At 43.3% G+C, this 17,714-nt stretch overlaps 1 long non-coding RNA gene across 1 annotated transcript in view; it reads left to right on the plus strand.

Moving 5' to 3' along the window:
• LOC311442936 overlaps positions 1-3,814 on the plus strand; it is a 48,529-nt gene extending 44,715 nt beyond the window's left edge. The window contains exon 3 of the long non-coding RNA XR_014696956.1: positions 3,205-3,814. This is a non-coding gene — a long non-coding RNA (uncharacterized lncRNA). The remainder of the gene's footprint in view (positions 1-3,204) is intronic.
• The last annotated feature ends 13,900 nt before the right edge of the window (positions 3,815-17,714 follow it).

The raw sequence follows: 17,714 nt of genomic DNA on the forward strand, positions 1-17,714 counted from the left end.
TTCACCCTCCCACGCAGCTCAGCATTGCAGCTCTCTCCTGGTAAGTTATGCCCCATTTCTCTCCAGGAAATCCTTGCCCGGCTCTGCCAGCTGCCACCTCGCTGACAGATGTTCTGCTCAGGCACACTCTATCATTTTTACATAGTGGCAGCCTGGTTAAATATTTCACAGCTCACCCCGAACTTTTAGTGCTCCTGGTCAGGGGGAACAGTGCAGCCAGGTCCAGCAGGGGTCACACATGACTTAGGGGCACTGAGCTCTGATCTCCTCCTGGTCTTCCTTGCAGGTTGGTCACAACACCGTGCTTGGAAAGAAGGTTTCCTTTGAAATAAGGTCAACTCCAGCCTTTTGAGGTACAAGGAAAACTTGCCTGCACGGTACCAGCTGCAGTAAAAAGCTTGGCTGAATATAAGACATTGAGGAATGAGAGATTCATGGCATCTTCTAGGCAGAAGAATAAATTAGACTTTTTGATATATTTTTAAGGATGCAGTTTGGCAATTTATATCCATGAAATGTAAACGCCTCTGACTTTTGCCATATAGAAAAAATCAACAAGAAAGCATGCGGTTATTAAGTACTGAAGGGTGGGATAGGTGAGGTGCATGGCAAAAAAATGACTGCTTGATTCTGGCTGGAGGACAAAGGGTTGGGAGATTTCTTGGGATACTGCAGGTTTTAGGGATTATGAAAAGGGACTCTTCAGGTGCTGTGGTGTAAGCAGCCATCTCAGCTCCTTCTTACAGGTTTTATAATGTTCATATTGCTGTGATAGCAATGGTATCAGAGTAAATGAAATATGACTTAAAATCATAATGTAACTAAAACAATTTCCTTGTTTCATGTTGCACATTTACAGTCTCCTCTTCAAAGGTCTTGCACATAACTATTTTATTTTGTTCTAAATTGGCTCTCACACTACTTTCACCAGCATTATAGCTGGGTGCTTCCAGTATTACACCGAGGAACGTGACTAACATCTCTTACAGGTTGTTTGTGACAGTCCTTTTTCAGGAAAGATATTATGGACTGGACCAGGGTAGCTGCTTCTGACACTGATTAGCTCATGTGGCTGTGTGAGATTAAACCATAGTTAAAGAAAAAAAAAAAAAAAAAAAAAAAAAAAAAAAAAAAGCAGCCTGTTTAAGGTCCCAAATCAATCCCTAAACATATGTGCAAACTTAAAATTAGAAAATTGCTTTTGCATTTTTAAAGAACATCCAGCCCTCATTCACTTCGCATGCATAATATTGCCCATTCAGGGCCTTGGAGCCCTGTTTACATTAGTGTTTCATCAAATTTATTTTCAAGCATCATAATTCTTTGGTAGGTCAATCTCAACCCTGTTGTGCTCTTTTAAGATGTGGTGGACCAATTCCCAGAATGGCAAGTACAGAGTAAAACAATCAATCAGGCCATTGCTGTCCTGGAACATATGAAAATGTAATGATGACCCCAGATTTTACTGCAGAGAGGGAACACCCGATGCACTGCATGAATGAGATTGACAGATCACCACATTTATAGCATCTTCAATGCAGATCTGGAGTAATTTTGTTTAAAATTGGAAGAAAATAGTAAAGTCAATGTGCCACAAAGTAGCACGCAAGTGTTGTGAATAAAAGCTTCAAAGGGTACTAAAGTGCCATTGATTACCTTTGAGAGGATCTTTAACATCTCAAGTCCAAGATAAAGAATTTACACATACACTGTAATGTTAAACCATCATCTCTATATTTCCAGTAATCACTTCTGCAGTAGATGAATCCAGGCATTAGTATCCTGTCAGGATTTTCTAACTAAAGGTACACAAGGAAATCACAAAAATTTAGATTCCAGTTAAGTTCAACAGTATTATGCCCTTAAAAAAGCCTCCAGTGGTCAATTCTGCTCTGTCAGCTAGGATATTAAGAGAGATTAGTATGCCTGTTCTTAATGATGGCTTAATATCTTGCATATCTGGAAAACCAAGCAGAATTCAAAGGTGGCAATAAGATGCCTCATCACCTTTCTCTATATTTTTATCGTGCCTCATACCATCGCTTGTTTTATAGAAACAGAATCTAATAAACTAAGATCATATACTTTTGGGGAGAGGAGAGGAGGAGAAAATTACACGTTTGGTTGATAATGATAACAAGATTGCCATATGAAGCATTTGAATAGATACTGACTGTCATTTTGAGGAGGAATTTAGAACAAAGCAGGATAAGCGTGGCATAGGTGAAGTGGATTTAAAGCTGACGGAGTGCAAAACAGAGAAGGGGAATGAAAAGGGAAATCATTCGGAGTGTTTCCTTGTGCTTTCCAGAAAAGCAGTGACCTCTAGAAATACACGTCCATGGGTGATTTCAGTGTGGAGATGCATTTGCTTTCCTCTAAGGCAATGGGTCAAAGACAAGGAGAAGGAAGAGGAGGAAGAAAGAGCATATTTATATGGGCAGATACCCATGGCAGAACACTGCTGGTCTTCACAGTTCAAGAAAGCTGTCAGGAAATCAAAGGTGCTTCAGAAAAAAAAGCCACGGTAATTGCTCCTAAGATAGGAAATACCACCTTTGACTCTGAGACCTCCTCCCAGGTATCTTACCAAGGATAAGCTGGTGGGCTGACTTGGTCATGGTTTGGAAATTCTTATTTGGGGAATACATACATGGCAATAAGCTTCTCAGCCTGTCAGACAAATGCAGCGAATTACAGTGCAAATTACAAATTAAGAGCGGGACTAATTTGTTTTAGGATGTGCACAAATTTTCAAGTGAGAGTGATTAAGTCCTGGAGCCATTTTGTAAAGACTGTAGTGGATTCACAGTCATTTGTGGTTATTACATCAAGATCTGATGAACTTTTACAACATTTTTTTTATTTTGGAATAATTGATTCATGGTAATTTGTGTAATGCGGAAACCAAACTGAATGGTCACACTGATATCTTCTGGCTTTGTGGCCTGCGAACTTGAGGAGAGGAATTTTTGTGATCCACTCTTCCAAGGAGAGAATGATATTCATTTTACAGGAGAAGATGGAGACCCTGAAAGATTGAATGCTTTGCCCAGTGGAGTCCATCACTGCTTCTCTCACCCTTCTTCATTACTACCTTTTTCATTGTTTTGACCCTTGAGTAATTTTTCTCATTTATTTTTTTTATATTTTGGGCTTGTTTTAAGCCTGCTGAGTGATGATGTTCCCTGCTTTGCTTTTCAGGGAGGTGGATTACGAGGAAATGACAGCAAGGCATGTTCTGGGAGCACAGCCTTCTGCATACAAGACACCTGTGAGCATGCATAGGAGCAGACCACCTTCTGAAAATGAAGCCAGGGAGCAGACTGTGTTTGCAGAGACCTCCCAACAGGACAGCCTGGAAATGTCAGAGCTCCTTTCCCTTGCAGACTGTTCTTGGGGAGCACAGGAAGAATCTCCGCCAGGCCCCAGGCTGCTGTAAGGAGGGTGCTGTCATGCGGGAAATCTTGGCAGAAGCCTTCCTTCACTGAACCCTCTCCCAGCACCACACAACCGGCCCAGCCAAGTGAGTGACAGCCACTAACAGGCCATCTCCAGCCTGGCCCAGGTCCGACTCGCTGCGTGAGCCAATGCTCGCTGTCACTGTGCTGCATTACCTAGGCAGAGCCAGACAGGTGGCATTGGCAAGAAACCAAGGAAGAAAAACACTTCATTCCCGGGGAGCGATCTTCCATCTGAGATGGCACGTGATGCAAGGTGCAGCATGTGTTGGCCGTGAGATGAGATGTGCCTTATAACAGTTTCCAAAGTTCTGGAACTAGCTCAGACTTGAAATCCAGAGAAATTTGGTTAATTTTTTCTGTTTTGTCTGAGTAGCACTATTTTTTTTCTCTGTGTGTCTTTTGGCTTCATCTCCTGTTGGGAGTGCTGAAATTCCGTCACAAAAGCTGCATCATCACTTGGCTTTTTATTATAGTTTTTCAGCACTACATGACTGCTAGTGCATCTCCAGCCATGCTGGAAATGGGAAGAAACAACCAACAGCTCTTTAGATAATGCAAAAAGACCATGCCTTCCTGCTAACAGCCAGCTGTGCCTGCATTTCCCCTCTCCTCCAGCAAGATACTGATGCTGCTGCAAGACTAGAGATTAACTGGAGGTCCCCTTTAACTTCGGGAAGACTATTTGCAATGAGAGATATTTTTCAGAGTGAGCAAATGACAGGACTGTGGTGGGAGGGAGAGAGTTCCCTTGAGGGGTCCCTAATACCCCTCCGTGCATTTACCAGTCCTCAGTAATCTCTCCTCTGCAGGCCTGTCCTACCCAACCCTGCTTAGCTGGTAATTGCTGAAGGAATCAAAACACAAGGTATGGCAGCTGCAGGCATCCAGTGGAAAAAAAAAAAAAATCCCCACATGCACAAGTGTAAAAGAGAGACAGAAGGAGAGAAAGCACATTAAAGGAAAGACAACATTTGCAGCAGGCTGGTGTGTCCTTGACCAAAGGAGACATCAAAGACAGCTTCAGTGATTTACTCTTTGACAGGCTGGCATCTCTGTGATTCACGGAGCTAATCAATTAGGTGATACATTCCCCCTCCCCACCGCCCCTTTATTTTTAACAGCTTCTTGCCAAGAGTAGAAATGCTCCAGAACTGAACGGGGACCAGCGTCCTGACCGTGCTGCAGGAGCTGACAGGCACCAGCCCAGTGGGTCTAAAAGGGGATCGGGACACTGCCAAAGGGGATTTTCCACGGGGGGCAGGGGCAGTTTAGCCCCCTTTGGAAGTGGATGCCACATTTTCCTGGGTCATATGACACAGATGATGTTGCAGAGTTTCACAGCCCCTCCATTTATTTGGATATATGTCTGCCATCCCTGCTTCCCCAGTTCTGTGCCACATGAAGGCTTTAAAAGACTTCCAGCACTTGAGTCCTTCAGCCATACATAAACAGAGTCTTGCCCTTCAGATTTCTCAGATTGTTGGCTGTCCTATTGCAAAATGAGAGACACAGTCACAGCCAAGCTCTTCTTGGTGAGGAGAAAGTCCTGGGAGGCACAGAGGCTGGGAAATGCACCACAACAGGCTTGTGGTACTGAGCACTGCAGCTGGCCAGGTAGTGCAGAAAGCAGCCTGCATTTAACGCTTGTGTTTCCTCTCCTAATGAGAAGCTGCAGAAATCTGGCCACAATATGGTACAGTCAGGGGGATGGGAGAAGTTGTTGGGGTTCAAGGAATAAGCCCCCCCAGTTGGGATGCTCTGAAGCCCATGGTCATCTCAAAATGGAAACCTTTTCAGGGACACACATGGGGACAAAACCAGCCAGGGTGTGAACGAACAAGTGAGTGGTGGGATGCTGAGCCAGCCATATCAGCACTTGCAGTGTTTAAAATTTCATTGAAGATAATATCAGAAATCTCTATCCTTTGTGCTTGCAAGCCTTCTCTTCTGAACATGGCCACTGTAGTGCTTCCCACATGAATATGCAGCAGGAATGAGTCTGAGCAGGCACAAATCACAAGGAGAAAGCAATAGCACTGCTTTGATGTAAATCCAGATTCAGGAACAAGGCCCAGTTGCCCTTGAAAGAATGGGGATTTTTCCCAACTTGTCTCAAGAGCTGTCCAGGTGCTTGATGAAAACTATTTCAGGGTAAGTCTTGGTGAATTTTTCACTACTGATCATTCTAGAAGTAGCAGGATGCTAACAAGGAAGAGAGGACAGTATTGTGCACTGGAGAGCAACATCTGGTGGAGATTTGTTGGAGAATTTGGGAATTCACACAGGTGTTAGTCCTGCTTCTTAACATCACAAGACATAACAGTTGCATGGCAATGAAAGCCTCTCCTCTGGGTTCAGACTGAAGATTCTTCTTATGTCTCACTTTGTCACATTGGGAACAGGGGATGCAGGCAAAAACCTGACAGTCTTACCCCATGCTCCCCCTCATCGCACAGACTGCCCCAAGGAGGTTGGGGCACACCAGCTGAGCCCTTGCTCCTGCCTCCCTAGAAGAGTCCCCTGTGCAAACAGAGACATTGTTGAATATTCTCTGATTTGCTCTGGATGAAATCTCTCATCAGATCCCGCTGCTCTTCATGGCAAAATACCCGCAGGCAACAGAGTCCAATTTTTACCCGTTCAGCTTCAGGCATAAATTTGCTGTTTTCAAAGTGGAAACAGGATCAGATGGCAGAGAGAAGGGGAGAAAAAAAAAAAAAGTCCTTTACCAGCTGTGAAAACTGCCCTTTTAATTTTCATGAAAAGATAGAAAGAAATGTTCTGCTGGTTGTTTCATCCCTCATTGGTATAATCGACAGAGAGCATTTCCTCTCACCCATCAACTATAAGGTGTCATTAGCTGCTGGATCCATTTTTGGCTTCCCTCCTTTTCCCTCGGTGAATTACCTCCTTCGAGATATCACCTCTTAAATTCACGTTCAATTTTGGGGGGCAGGTTTTATCTGTTCTGCCTGTGAGAGGAAAACGGTTTGTTCCTCTTGTCCTACCCAGCTTTCTCTGTTGTGGTAAATCCTCTACCTGTTCCTGTTACTCCACTTTGAGGTCTCCCTTCAGATGTTAGTCATTCTGTTTTACATCTAAACCATACCTCATTAAAACTGTGCATCAGTCCAGATTCCTGCTCATTACAACAGGCAGAAAGCTCAGCTTATGGGAATGCAGCTATAATGAGGGCAAAGAGTATGGCTCAAAAACAACTTCTAATAGCTCATTAGCAAAAAAAAAAGACTAGTCAGACACCGCTGTAGTTTCCTCGTTCCTTCTAAAGATCTGAGAGCCATCCCCTTCCCAGCCCATGGAGGTTAGCAACATTTAGTCTTCAAAATCAAGGCGAAGCTGTCTTCTGTGCTGAGGACTATCTCACAGCCTTAGAACTGTCCTGGACTCCCATGTCCTGTGATAATATCTGCAGATTTCCTGAGTCACTTAACGTGGTTGCTCGGTGCTCATTTGTCACCTCCTCTACACCTGCTACATCTGGGAAGCCAGCACTGCACACTGACAGCCTAGCTGCTGATGCTCCCTGCTCCCCTAGCTTGGTGTGGATCCCATCCTGCCTGATGCTGTCTCCTTCTCACTCCTGCTTCTTCTCACTCGTGGTTGTTGGTTTGGGATGTCAGCCTGACCCAGATTCAGAGAACAGGTAAAATTCCAAATATTTGCCTGAGTCCTGGCAGTGGGATTCTAGTCCAGGCTGGTGATGTATGGCACACAGAGAGTTTTGCTTTCTGTGTGCGTGAAAAGAGAGAAATAGAAAGAAGCCACCAGGCTGGCAAATAAGTTTTAAGAGTCCACATTGACTCTGGTTTTCTTCCCCATCTAGGTAACATGCAGCAAGAGCAGCTGTATACCTAGAAATATTATCAAGAGCTGCTCGTTCTCTGATCCATAGAGGAGTTAATGTCATTACCTAGGCTTTATTCTGCTCTTGCTCAAGCAAGGAGAGTAAACACTGTGTAAAAACTGTAAAAACTGAGCAGAGACCTTAGGATTTATGCACTCGTTACCTTGCAGGACCATCTCTCAGGATGAAGCAATTTACACAGTGAAATATCAGTGCACTAAAAAGCTTAGGAGGAGCTTCGATGAACTGGCAGCCCTGTTCATGTGTTCCGATTAGCTACTCACAGCACCTATCAGAGAAAAAGACTTCATCAGCGGTGGTATTTAATGCTCAATTTTTGTCTTCATTCAGTGCAGGCTGAAAATGTAATATTTTGACAGTCTCGTGAGATGCTGTCTCCTCTTAAGGAAGAGCTGACACAGAGGAGGCCTCTTCTGAATGGGCAATGTCTGGCATTCAAAGGACTGAAGAGTGATTATGCCACAACTAGGCAGTGCCCCAGCCTTGGGGACAGTGTGGCTGTCTTCATCTAGCAGGCTTGAATCCCATGCTGCAGCTGCAGGGCCATGAGGGAGCTGCTTGCTTCGGCACCCTTCTCGTGGCTGAACGTGCTGCCCAGCTTGAGATAAGCAGGTATCAGCACCCCTGGAGGAATATGCTCCTCAGTCAGAAGGAGGAACACAACTATATTTGAAAGCGGTTTATTTTTAGCTCATCATTCATAATTTTGCTTGTGTACGTCACGGTGACTCACACTTTGTTCCTCCTTACTCGACCGTGTGCCTGCAGAGACAACAACATGTTTGCTTGTTTAATGCACGGTCTCTCTGTTTGAGGGCTTGTTGTTTCAGCGAGGTCTGGGAGCAGCAAGGGCTTCTTCTCAGACAAACACTTTCATGCTGTGAGAGTTTGTAGAAGTGTCTTTCTTTTTTTTTTTTTTTTTTTTTTTTTTTCCTGTAAGAAATGTGGTTTTAGTAAAATGCAGATGTGTTAAATGCATATGCACCGGTCACATCTGCCTGAAAAAGAAAAGGCCTCCAAACAGAAAAGGAGCTCTTAACACAGTGCAGAAGAGACCATCCTGTGCACCAAATCCTGTTCATCACATCACTGCCAACCCCCTAGCAGATGTTCAGTCCAGACAATTCCCCAGAACATCTGTGCCATATCCTCTACCTGCTGCAAACCACAAAACACCTCCCTGCAAGACCTCCTAATAAACTGCAGACCCTGCAAAGAAAACACAAAACCTTCGCAATGATAGTGTATTGCAGAGAGAAATGGCAGAGATCAAAGGCAAAGAAAGGAGCATAGAGTACCTAATGGTTGCCTTGTGCTTTCTCTATGCACTGGTCCTGACTTTTCCTCATGTAAAGCCGTGGCACTGGGCTAAAAACAACCCCCTTTTGTTACCCAGGAGCTCACGGCTCACCTAAGCCTTCTCCGATCCCTCCAGTGAGCCATTAGAGCACCAACTGTTGTGAGGTTGTTTTAGCAACAGTTTGAAAAGTGATTTTTTATGAGCTGTTTATTACCTTCTCAGATTTATTATGTTCCATTCAGACCGATTATGTGAAATAATAAAAAAAAAAAAAAACTCTAACAAAACATGACCTAAAAAAAAAAATGTTTCTAAAGAAAATATGGACCAGGGTTATTTTTCCTTTCTTCCTTCCCCTCCTCCCCCCAAACTTTTGGAATAAATGTCAGAATTAATTTAAGTCAACATTGCCAGAAGCAATCATTCGTCTTGAATATTTCAAACTTGGAGTAACTAAATGAAGGTTCCTGAGAATGAATGTAGTTGAAGGAGGAGATTTGTGAACCCATTTGTGAATGTAAGCTGATTTTCTGCTTCTTCCTATCTCAGAAGCCTGTGTGTCTCTGGTTGGACATGTAAAAGAGGACATACCTTGTGGAGAAAGACATTTTCAAACTTTTAAACATTTTCAGGGAGTGATGGTGCTGATGGGGACTTCTTCACTGTCCAAACCCACATCACTGCCAGGGATTGCACCAAGCAGAGCCCATGGGCAGGATTTCCTCTCCAAGGATACAGGGCTGTGCAAATTAATGTTACACCAGGCTGGTCAGAAGCATCACAGCTAGATGGGAAACGGGAGTTCTTCTTCTGCCAACAGTACTAATCTCTGTGCTTGCACTTTGGATAAAAGATGGCCTGTTGACAAATTATTTTTTTTTTCCTATTTACCCTGTATTTTCCTTTAATGGTCCCAGCTGGAGATCAAAGTCACAAATTTTCAGCCGACTTCCAATTTGTGCTGTGCTTTGGAAGTCATTTTTCGGGGAAGTACATGTGCAAAGCAGGTAGCTGACCAGCCAGTCCCCAACACGGCTGCACCAGCCCTGCACATCTCCATCCATCCTCAGCAACAAGGGAGGCATCCCCTCCACTCAGTGCCAGGGGGAGCCCTGCTGCTGCCTGCAAGAAAGGCTCTGGGAATTGCAAGACCAGGCCCTGGGAAATCCAGTGAGACTGAAAGCTGGCCACCTGGCTGAATGTTTTAGCTTTCCCCTGACAGTTAATGAGATTAAAACCCAGGAGGATTCCCTGGCAATTACAGCAGATGATGGGAATTTGGCTCCCACACAGCGATGAACAGGGCTCACAAGAGAGGCATCCTGCAGGGAGGGGGTGGCGAGTCTTCATGGGAGAAAATGTGTGCCCTGGCTGTGCGAGGCACCAACGTGTCCCTGGCACATCACTGCTGGTTGCTTTTTACGCTTCTTTTCTGGGCTGTCTGTTGACTGAAAAGGCTGCAGAGAACAAGCTCTCCTTCAGCCCTTAAAAATGGTTTCTCTCGGGTTGAGCTGTGGCACCAGGATAGAAATAAAGATCTCCAGTCTCCACAGTAATTAATACCCATCCATCAGCTTTAAGAATCACCTGTGTATAATAAATGCAAGAAGTTAAACATCTTGCTGCTGAGCCTCCGCTAGTTGTCATCTAGGCAAGACAATTTATGGCACCTTTCCCGAGCATCCTGTCAAGGGCTCATTCGTGTAGCTCCTCCAAAGGCCATACGCAGCCTTGAGAATGTAAGAATTCAGAGATTTGCCCTGCTGCCTCGTTACCCTGCGTGATCATTTCTGATAAGTGTTCTTGTTTAATCATTTCCCTGAGTAGAGCCCAGGGTTCTCTTGTGTTTGTCTGTGTCATATTAATAAAGGTCCATTTGGGAGGATGCTGGGGGTGGAAATGATTTGACCGAGGTTAAGTAACAATTGTACAAAATTGTTTTGACATTATGTTAATGTCTGCTTGTGTATTATCCCCAATTTAAAGTTAATCACCAAAATTACCGTTGCAGTTCCCAAAATCTAATGAAATAAGATTTGTTGAGGTGTGAATAATACAGAAATTGAGAAGCACGCAGTCACTATAAAAAAAAAAAAAAAAAGAAGGAAAAAAAAAAACGAAATTAACTGCTAGCTTTAACTCTCTGAGTGCTCATATAAACTGAGGTGTGTTCACAAATTAAATCAGACCTTTACCACTTGAAATTGCGCTGGTGACAGAGCAGGGTCTGAGCAAAGTGTCCTGCTCACGTGCCTGAGTGTGTGCACAGAGCCTGGCACAGCAGGGTCCCACCCCGTGTCTCAGCTCAGGGGCATGGCCAGACGTTTCATGTTAAGAAATACGAATTGGTGCTTTAACGGTCAATGGGTTCAATCATGGCTTGGCTGTGCTAGGATGAACATAGCTGATCTGGGCAGATAGAGACAGACCACTGCTATAATGAAAAAGCATTAAAAAAAAAAAAAAGTCATTATCATAAATTCAAATAAAAATGTTATAGGTAAATGGTAGCAACAGGAACTGAAAAAGATGGAGGAGTCTGTTTGCATCTTCTGTTACGTCTGAACGAGTATGAGCAAAAGAAGGAGGAAGAAAGAAGAAGCATCAGTGCTGCATTGACACAAGAGCATGGTCCACAGCCCACTCTTAGATGAATTTCAAAAATTAGCTAACTCCTTTCCTACACAGAAGCTTGATGCAGGAATAATTTAAAGCAAAGGATGTCACAGTATATGAAATTGCAAAGAGGATTTTAATATATGTCTCAGTAGAAACTGGAAAATGAAAAATAACTCTGCTTTTGAACCAGTGATTTAACCACAGGAAGAAAAAATACAGTAATTAGGTTTGGGGAAGGGTGTCCAAGCAGCACACCTACAGGCTGCCTGCTCTTAGATATTTGAGTAGGGTATAATGGGAAGGGTGGGAGAGCAGCTAGGCTGTGGGCTCAGCTGAGGGGGAATGAAGCTGGAGATGGCGCTGCCATCAAGGCTCTCCCTGCTCTCTACTTCATCTGTACCATTTTGGGCCCTGTAAGCATGTGCAGAAGGAAAGAAGCAAGCAATGTGTGGCTGTGGCAATGGAGCACAAAGCAAAACACGTGGATCCAGCTGCACAAAGAGAAGAGAAAGAAATGTGAAAAGAGCCCAAGAAAGGATGGAGGAGAAATCAAGCTCAGACAATTGCAGCAGCTTCCCTTCAGAGTTGCCACAGGCATAACTAAAAGTTGCAATGAATTACTGAGCTAGTAATATATTCTTATGTCCAGAATGGAGTAGAAGAAAGACAAAAATGATGCAAGGTGCTTGTAGAATACATTCTAAAAGCAGGTGTATATCACTTCACAATCCAAAGTGGCTAACTTACTGGGTGAGGCAGCAAGAATCACAGTTTTGATAGAAAATTCCAATTTTCACATGCAAAAGAAAACAGTCTGCATTTTTGTCTAGTTTTCCTGAGGCTGTGTGTACAAAGATATAGTCAGTGACAACCTGACCTGTCCCAGCACAGTAATTGCAGCCAGTTTTGTGGATAACAAGTACAATTTCAAGTGCAGAAACAAGCTTGAGAAAGGCTGAAAAACTGATCCTCCGTATGCCTTAAAGAGCTACAGAATAGCTGTATTGTTGGCTTTAATAAATTCCCCATGGATATTTCAGATCCTCTGTAAAGTGTTTCCACAAAATCCTGTCTCCAACTTCTTCACCTACCAATCTCTCTGAAATGACCCTTGTCCTTCCAGCCACTTTGGTGTTGGGACTTTTTCCGTGACACCCAAATGGAGACATTTTGATCCACAGAGGTGAAAATTAAAGATGCTTTTCTCTTTAATTTTTTACTGATTTTGTATGGCACAATGGAGCCAAATATCTATCAGGACAAAATCGATAGCAAAAAATATGAGAAAACGCCCCAGGCAGAGTGTACTTCACGTGTGGCCTCTGTATATGTATTTCAGAAGGAAAAATAATATACTGAATTATTCCATGAGTTAATGGAGTTCAGAATATGCCCATTGCTCCAATAGTTCAAAAGGAGGTAAATTTTAGAAATGTTGGCAAAACCAGGATCATTCCACCCTGAATTTTCAAGTTCAGGTTCAAAAATCTGTGGGCTTCTGAGACTTTGTGTAAAGCCTCTTGCCTCAGTAGTACCACAAGGAAATTGATAGAGAATGCGTCCTCTTCTGGCTATAATGGCATTAATGCCGAGCTGTGTGTGACAATGTCACCCTCTTGTAGACAGGAGAATAAGTATAAGCCCTTGCAGTAGGACAACCACCTATGGTCACATCAACCTGTCTGCAGCCAGCCTGGATCATGGAAGCCAAATAGGCCCAGACTGGGTTAATACTGGGCCGGGAGTCCAAGAAGCAATTGCAGGTTCTGAAGGCAGAAGATGGGAAGTTGTGGCCACAAATGCAAAGCAAATATTAAACCACAGAACAACAAAATAATCGGAAAACAATAACAAAACAAAACAAAACAAAAAAATCAGTTTTAGATCCCATTGGTGCTACCAATCTAGTAGTAGGCAAGGCTGAAAAGGAAAGAACCCCACAGTGATTAGTAGAGATTGTGTGTTAGCTAAGGGTCTGGGTGCAGCTCCATCAAAATAAAACCCAGAACTTTTTAGGAGACCTTCATCCAAACTTGGGCCACAAGTAGGCAGCAGGTATAATCTAGTACATTTTTATTTACACTCCCCTCATTTTCAGTGTCACACAAAAACTATCCCAGGACAACCAAGTGCATTCCATGAGCTGACAGTTATCTCCACTGGGCAGAGGTCTTCCAAACAAAATTGCTAGTCTACTTAAGTCTATCTATTGTACAATAGCTCAGAGCAACTTCATTTTCTAATATGGTTTTGTTAACAGAGAGTTTTCCACGCTCATCCAAATCAAACTGCTCACTGGTTCTTAGCAATTGCTAATTAGACATGATTTAATACCTTGGGAACCCTTTGCCTTATCTCTGACATGACCATTTTGCTTTTAATTGGAGAAGGTTTTGTGGACAGACTGCTGCCAGCTCAGCCATAATATTTTGTCCTCTGATTACCAGCCTCAGCACAACCCTCTTTAACAAGCGCTCAAAGTTCAGTGGTACTTTTGTTTTCTTGCAGAAGCTTCTAGGAGGTTACTAATAAACTTAGCATGTATGTATGGCTATATTATGATAGTATCTAACACACAAGGTTATTCAATTTGTTTAATTTATTTAACGTGCTTACAAGTAAAGTCACAAGCTCCACCTTCTACCTACAGCTGATTGCCTGGAATGGCTGTCAACAGCCAGGTAGAGCATCTGTCTGCATGGTCCCAAACTTGCCATGGCTTCAGACACAGACAGCCTGCTTCAGCTTTAGCTTTGCTCTGGCTGAGCAACCAGCCTTCAGGTTGTGTGGGTGAGTTTGGCTAGCCTCTTCCCACAGAAAACAAATCATCTGCAAACTGGAACTCAGGCCAGCCTTGCTGAATGGTTAGCAAAATGTTCACTTAGCCCGAAGCTGGGATTTGTGTTGTCTGAGCCAACTTTCAAGAGAGGCAGCAACAGTTCTTAGTGTTGGGTGGATGCCAGGCAGGTTATGGAAGTTATGAGCAAGTGTTGAGGCCTGTTTCAGACCCAGATTTCAGGGACGCAGACTTAGCAAAGCAAAGCAGGGGAACTTTCTCATGTAGACCCCTGAGAATTGAAACTGCAGTTTTCAATGCTTTTTCCTCCCTTGGGATCTGGCTGTCAGATGGGGCCCATTTGCACATCACCCCAGGTTTGCAGATACATCCTAGACTTCTGAGACAGAAGTCATTTCATTTTAGTTCTTAATGGTGGTGCTTTAGAAACCACAAAGTTGCCTGAGAAACTCGTGCTCAAAGGTCTCCTTAGCTGTCTCTCCAAGTTTTCTTCCAAGCTTTATGGCTTCTCCAGACACACTGGGCTGCTTTACAAATGGTTTCCATCAGCAGCCAGCCTAAAAGCTGCCCGAACCACTGTCCAGTCCTCTGCTCAGAAGGATTAAATGGTGCATGAAAGCTCTGGCCTCTGGTGCATTTGCTCTGCAATGCCCTCTTGGGCTCTGTCCTGTCTTCTGCACCCTGTCCTGGGGCATCCTTGAAGTTGATAATTTTCTGCCTGCAGCACAAGGGTCCTTCTGAGCCTGGAATAATAAGGCATTGAGAACTTTAAGACTATGGAAACACATGGGCTGAGGGAATTTACAGGTTCAGGCCATGCACAGTGAGCCAGAGACTTTATGGCTGAGACTGGCAAGTTGGATGGGAGAAGGGAGTCTTACGGTAAGTCCTTTGTCACTGGCCTGGTCCTCTGCTCAGGGGAAAAAAAAAACAGATTATTTCCGATATAAAAATAAGATCAACAGTAGAAACTCTTCATGTTGGTTTAATTGTCCGTTTTCCCTTGGTCCTCCTTTTGCAGACTTTGTAAACCAAAGAACTGTGTTGCTTGGCTGGCTGTGAGGGAAAGAGGTTAATACTGAAGACTACACAAGGTTCTGCAATTAGACAATTTCTTTGTAGCATAACGTAGGCGCCAAGATGACCTCAGAGGCCTTTTTTTGCTGTTGCAGAAACATATTGGACAGGTTTTCTCAGCAGCTGTGCATTAGCGTTCCGTATTTAATGGGCTGATTATAAATTACAGCAGCTACCCTAAGATCTTCCCATCACCCTGGATTTCTTCACAGCAACTTTCTTTCTTTCCTTCTTTTCCCTTGCCTCCAAGGACTGCTTTGCAAATATGTGCCATTTGGTGGGAAAGCAGATGGGGGGATAATAACAGTTATGTTTTATGGATTCATGTGAAGATTGCTCTGTACTTTTTCTCAAAAAAAAAAAAGAAGCTAAAAAATAATAATAAAAATAACCCTCCTCATATTTCTTTTCAGGAAAAGAAGTTTCAGGACAACAGTGCAAGACTGATAGCCATGGGAAAGATGGAGGTGGGCATACACCACAGGATCTGAAGATAGAGATATTATTTTTTTAGAGCTCCTTATACAGATGGATTTTTATTATTATGTTTTGCTGCACCTTGGGCTTTTGTTTATATTCTGTTTAATTCATCCCACTTGTACTATCTCCCTCCACATGACAAGCTCAATAAGTGGTGTATTTCTGCTTGCTGGACTGCAAGCTCGTGGAATAAAATTGGGGAGGAGGAAATTTGGGAGAATCGCAATACTCTCACCCACCTGGGAGAGGCACGCACCTGCTTGGCAGAGTGCAGGGACCTCCAGATTAACAAAGGTGCCCAGGTGCTGGGCATCAGTCAATCACTTGCCTTCATTTCCTCAACACGCTGAAAAGACCTGTGAAGGAGGTGCTAAATTTTAGATTTGCTTGAGGCAGGAGAAGGGCTTTTCTCTTGACCTCTAAACGCTACATGGCTTTAGTTGCAAGATGTGTTGTTGATTTTGATTTTACTTTAAACAGTTTCTTATTTGTAGTTTGCAATTATTATTATTTTTTCCTTTCTTTCTTCTCTTTCATGTCATTTCCAGAGGAAGCCCTGGATGAGGGTTGTTGGTCTGGTGTGAGTAACTAACAAAAGCTATCAGATGTATTTTCTAGTCATTTCCTGGGGGTAGCTGGAATCCTCCATACTTTCTTAATGGGCATGTAATTTTTCTCTGAGAAATGGATTATCTTTGTGATAGAGGAAAAGGGGTACAAACACCTTCCCAGCTTTGTTGTTGTACCCAGGTCCTATGATCAATGGGCCTTAGTCTTACTTTCAATAGGGGCCCTCCAAATTTTTGTGTAGTGTGATGAATCCTCTTGTAAGAGTTCATGTCTCTGTTTGGTCTCTTAACTACCTGTTATGAACTCTTAGAAGAGATCCGTGGATCCCAGGAGTCATTAAGCAGCAGATTGGAAACACCATTTGTAATTGTTTGTGAGCTAAGCCCAGAGCCTAAATATTTTTGGCTGACTTCTGAGCTTTGGCTCTTTCTCTTTTCTTCCTCTTTCCCCAGTGCATGCCTCCATCTCAAGGGATCTGGAGATTCCCAGCCCAATTTTAGGCAGCTAAAACAAACTTTTTTTTTTTTTTCAATTACGTTTCAGGCTTTTTGGAGCCTGAAACACAGCAGGAGAGCCAGACTAACGCAAACCAAAAGCACATTTGCTAACCTGGCCTTTATCCGTAATGTGAGTAAAAGAGCTGTTAGGATGAGGTCAGTGGCACACAGCACCTCCGAGTTGGCTGAGCTGTGGTGGTGTGACAGCAGCCACCTGACCATAGGGACAGGCATGAGAGTGGGATTTTCCAAGCAGAAAACCACTGAAAAGCTAAACTGCCCAGGTTGAGATTGATGATGAGCTTGTGTCTTTTAGAACTGCTATCTATCTGTTGTGTGTATCTTGCCCTAAAACTGGCACACTCCATAGGTGGTAGGAGAAGCTTGCTCTCAGTTCAGAAGGAAATACACAGTGCTTAATGTTAGGGAGGATCTTTAGACCAGTGGAGAAATGGTTGTATAAAGATCCAATGCCTGTGTTTGTCTAACATTGATTTCCAATTGGGAAATGAGGTGGATGTTTTTAACAATAGGATGATGAACCCCTGGAGCAGTTGCCTAAGGGATGTGGTAGGCTCTCTTTTACTAAAATCCAATATATCAAGTTCAGATTGCTTTTTTGAAAGAGGTGTTTGAGCTCAACAAGAAGTTCCTGGGCTCAGTAAAAGACCTCTGGGTGAATTTTATATCTACAAGTAAGTAGGAGGTCAGATTAGGTGATCATAATAGTTTTTTTTTTTTTTTTTTTTTAACCTTCTGAGTTGAAGTCCTTGAGCATGTACTTTGTAAAAGTCAAATCAAAAGGATGAGAGAGGTCTTAAAGCCAAATATTGCCTGCCAAACCCAATTATCAGGACTGCGGTTCAAAGTGGTTCATGGCCTTGCTGGGCCAGAAGCATTTCACCACTGATTATAGCAAAGGATGTAAGTGCTAGGAGAAATGAGAGGGCTGTGAGAAAAGGGCTTCCAAGTGTAGGAAATGTGTACTTTCTCCATGTAGAGACAAGACAGGAGAGAAAAGTGA

Source organism: Aythya ferina (genome assembly GCF_964211825.1).
Source record: "Aythya ferina genome assembly, chromosome: 11".
Classification (NCBI taxonomy): domain Eukaryota; kingdom Metazoa; phylum Chordata; class Aves; order Anseriformes; family Anatidae; genus Aythya; species Aythya ferina.